Here is a 4,734-nt window from a genome sequence, read left to right on the forward strand (position 1 = left end):
CTGAATTCCTTCTAAACCATCTTTTTCGTTTTCTCTGTCTGCTGTACCCATGGCACACAAGCTGCCCAGGTGGTGTCACCTGCATTCTTTTCTGAGGCTGAGTCTATCCAGGGTTAGAAGAGATTTTTCTTCGTGAACACAACCGGGCCGAGACGAAAGATCCAAAGAAGCACGGCTTTCTCTAACAAGAAATTATGAGGTCCCACGTGCTTGTCACTTGTCTCTCCATATTCCGCTCTTCCATGGGGCACTGCCTTCATTTAGGAGGCCTGTGATGGTTGACAGAGTTGAAGCTGGTCCAGATGATGTTCAAAACATAGATTTACAGAACGAAAAACATTTCAGCCACTTTTATAAATTTATTTATTTTTTTACCTTGGAGTAGGGTTTGAGTCAATGACGCGGAGGTGTCCACATGAATTTTGGCACTTTTTCCTCCCATAAGTCATCCGGTTAAACCACCATTTTAGGACATCTGGGGTCACCAAGTAATTCTCCCTGACACAATCCTATTGTTCCTGCTTTAAAACTGTCAGTTTAACTCAGAAAACTATTAAGCCACATGTCAGGGAATATTAGAGGCAGTGGCTTCACTAAAAGCCAGATGAGAAGCTCCAGGGTACTCGGACGTCTGTGAGGCTGGCAGAACTCATCTAGAGTTTTCATTTCTGTAGGTCAAGGCCAGAACTATTTCCATCTTCTCCAAAACCATGATGAGTCCACCAAGCAAATACACAAGCTCAGAAGTTACAGTGTTACCCCAAATGATTCCTGTTTTTCTTAAAAAGTGCCATTGTCTATTAATAAAGAAAATTAATGACAATAATAGAGGCTATCTGCAGCACTTTATTTTCAGGTACCATGTTAAGCATTTTAGAATATTATTTTATTTAATCTGTATAATAAATGTTCATTCAAAATATATTTATTGAATGATTATGGTCTTGACTGGTCCCTCCCTCTTGGAGCTCCCATGCCATTTATAACCATGCGGATACTCAAGGCGGACACAGCACATTCCTCCACCCCACATCCACCTCTGACTGCAGGGATGGCTTGGCTGGATGGAAAGCCCTGATTGGTTAAAGATGGAGGGAGGGGCCTCATCCCATGAACAGTGCAGCCTGGAAGAGCAGGGGAGTTCACCTCAAAGGATGGGGATGGGAAGTGGCGGAGAGATGTCAGGCCTTCCACCCTTCAGAGAAACTCTTCGCATGTGATTCTTCCAAGACTCCCCAGTAGGGGAGAGCCCCACTTGCCTGGCGAGGCTCAGTAAGGTCCCTGTGATGGGCATTTTCTTCTCTTCTGTCTCCTCTCACTGCTATTTCCCTCCTGCTTCCTGGACCACCTCCCAAACGAACCACTTGTTCTCCCATCCTTGTCTCAGGCTCTGCTTTGAGGGAACCCAAACTGGACTGTTAACCCCGATGTACAGATGCGGATACTGAGGCAAGTTTCCGTAAAGTCTCAGCCAAAAGTGACAGGCCCAGGACTCGTGCCAGGTTTGTCAGACCCCAGGACCCATGGACTCAACATCCGTCTCCCATTCCCAACCACTGTGGCACTGCCCCAATCTGACTAGAATTTATACTGATGAAATACTGACCCCAACTGGTCCTTTTCAAGGCAGCCCATTCCATCATCGGGCAGGTGTAATGATCAAGAATTTTGATTTATATTCAGCCCATATCTACATCCACAAAGCATCATTCCTGTATTTATACCTCATCAGCAAACATAAACAGCTCAGTGTCTAGGGGCATGGCACTGGGCACAGCTCCTGGTCCCTTTGCTCACAGAGCTTCCTGCCTTTGACCAAGGAGCACTGTGCAGGGGGCGGTGCTTGCAGGATGCTGTAGGAGCATGGAGTGAGCACCTCGCTCAGCCAAGTTGCCCTCTGCAGCATCCTAGGAAAGGATGTCTCTAGTCCACAACACAGTCCTGCAGAGACCGGCTTTAGATACTACACTCCCTGAGACTTCTTCTATCGTTCACACATATCAGCCCACCTTTGGCTGGACCTTGATAGAAGGCCTTGATACAGCCCAAAGAAAACCAATGCAACATGCATTCCCATCATGGCACAAGAGACCCAGCCCTGGGCAGGAAGTGTGGAAACCATGGCTGAATCCTTGAACTTGTCCCCAGGTTTAGTCTTTGGCAGACCCCTTTGGGCTTTTCCTGCAGCTGAGTCATTCAAACCCCGCTCCCTAACTCCCCTTCCACCGAAAATTTGGCTGCACAGACCTAAGATGCCTGATTAGATCCTATGGAGCCAAAAACAATATTCTACTCCATTTTCCCTTGTGTTTCAAATGATACATGAGGAAATAATTTACATGGCCAATTTGTGGGTAGAAAGAAGTCTTTGGAGTCTGCTTTATAAAAAAATAGATTGTGAAACTGCTAGACTTGTTTGCTTTCTTAGATTTTAGAAGGTTCTCGGGCAGTTAGGTTGCTGCGGTAGGCTGGGTTGGCTCAAGAGCAGTCACAGAAGTGACTTGTTTTCAAAAAGCATCGCCTGCAACATAAATGAATGCTCAAAGTTTGATTTCCTTCCCTCTGATCTATCAAGTTCTCATTTGGAAAACATTTTTAAATAATATTTTGAAGAATGGAATTCTAGACACTCATCCCTGGAAGTCTTGGAAAGGTGGGGCTCAGATTTCTGGGAAATGAAGCTGCCATCTAGAACCACTACCCATCCATACATACAGTCCCTCCTCCTTCCCCATCTGCTGCCTTTCCTGATGATACCAAATCCACAGGCTTTATCTCCTCCACTATGATTGCCAAGGGGTAGAAATCGACTTCAATCTCAGAAAGCCTTATCCATCCATCCACCCATCCATCCATCTCTCTCTCCATTTATTAATTTATTCCATAAATATCAAGCACCTATTACATGCCAGGAACTGTGTTAGGGGACGTGTAAGTAATTGAAACATTGCAGCAAAACATAGTCAGACCTCTTCTCTCAGGCTTACAGTCTAGCCAGGAATTATGCAAATTATTTTACAAATAACTGCTTATGATTGCAATTGACATCACTAAGGACAGTATAAGGTGCTATATGAGCCTATGACAAGAAGGACCTAACTTAGCCTGGGTTCTTCTGAGAAGTGGCATCCAAGCTGAAAGATGGAGAAGTAGCTGTTAGCAAAGTAAGGAAGAAAAGGAAAGAAAGGGCAAGTGATTTAGGTGAGAAGAGTCTGTATACGGAAAGTGGCGTTAGTTCAAGAGGCCACATATATGTCAATATGGCTAAAGGGTAAGAGCAAAGGGGAGTGAGGTATGGGGAATGTGAGCTGGAGAGGGGGGCTGTGGCTCCATAGTGCAGGATTGAGGGAAAAAATGGGAAGTCCCAAATGGGAGAACTCAGCACGTGATGATAGAGTCAGATTCGTGTTCAGAAAGATCATGCTACTGTTTGTTGTTTGCAGAATGGACTCCAGAGGAGAGGGGGACCTGAGCAGTAGGGAGCCAGATGCAGGGAGAGCTGTTGGGAGGCCCGTGCACTGTCCAGGGAGAGGTGACCATGACCAAGACTGGAATGGGAGCAGTGTGATGAAGGGAAATGGAAAGTTCAAGGTACATCTCGGAAAGAGCGTACCAGAACCCCTTGGTGCTCTGTGGCAGCCTGTGAGGACCCTCTGGACACTGTGCCCAGCATCGGGGCTGAGCCAGACCCTCGGCATCTCTCCTTCCGAACCAGGGCTGCATGAGGGCCTGCAGAGCCGGAGGGAGATGGCTTGCTGCTTTACCTTCTGCCCACCCCTTCCTCTTCTGTTTCCTTTGAGGTTGTGGTGTGTTGGCAACAACACTGTTCTCTAATTGCCTCTTGTGGGCAGAGTGTACTTACATCAAGGAGAGTATAAACTTAGGATTTTTTTTTGTGCCCCCCTCTTTCTCCGCACATCATGGCACTTACCAGCCTACTGGGTACACAGTCAAAATGCAATTAGTACTCGGGAATTGAGCCAACTCTCTCTCATCTCAGGAAAGGTGAGAATCAGATGTACTCTTGCCTCCATCCTGTTTTATTCCACATCAGCCTGCAAGTCAGCCGAGAAGCAATACAAATTAAAGAAGGAGAAGGTGGGAGCAGTAAGGTCTCTGCACCCTAGTAGAGGAAGTTGAGAGAAATCACAATGTCATTACAATCCCTAAATACAAGAAAGACCAAAAGCAGCATCCAAAGGTGAGATGGCTTAGCTTTCTTAATAATTTCTTATAATTAATATACTTATAATTCTTACAATAAACTCTTATCTTCTTGCCTTGTTGGCACATACACCACCACTCCTATGTCCTGGGCACATGGCAGACATCACTAATCGATCATGACACTTTTCCTTAAAATGAACCTTCAGGAGCACACTCGACATGGTGCTTCAGGTCCTTCAGTTGCCTGAAGTTGGTATATAATATTAAACCTATTTGCCATCCCTGTTCTTGACTTTTTTTAAAAAAAATTTTTTTAATTAAGTTTTTGGGGGTAACATTGGTTAATACACATATAATTTTCAGGTGCGCATTATAATTTGACTTCCGTATATTCTATTGGTGTTCTTGACTTTTTAATCAAAGGAATCAATCTGGGAAGATTCTTAAAGTGACTATTTGGTCAAGGCCCCAAGCATCTCGATAGGTAAGCCTCCTAGTTATCCTCGTAGGTAATTGTCAATTCATCTTTTTAAAGATTTCCATGGTTCCTAATGCCCACTTCATACT

The sequence above is a fragment of the Pteropus vampyrus genome, unplaced genomic scaffold (assembly GCF_000151845.1).
Source record: "Pteropus vampyrus isolate Shadow unplaced genomic scaffold, Pvam_2.0 Scaffold32, whole genome shotgun sequence".
Taxonomy (NCBI): Eukaryota; Metazoa; Chordata; class Mammalia; order Chiroptera; family Pteropodidae; genus Pteropus; species Pteropus vampyrus.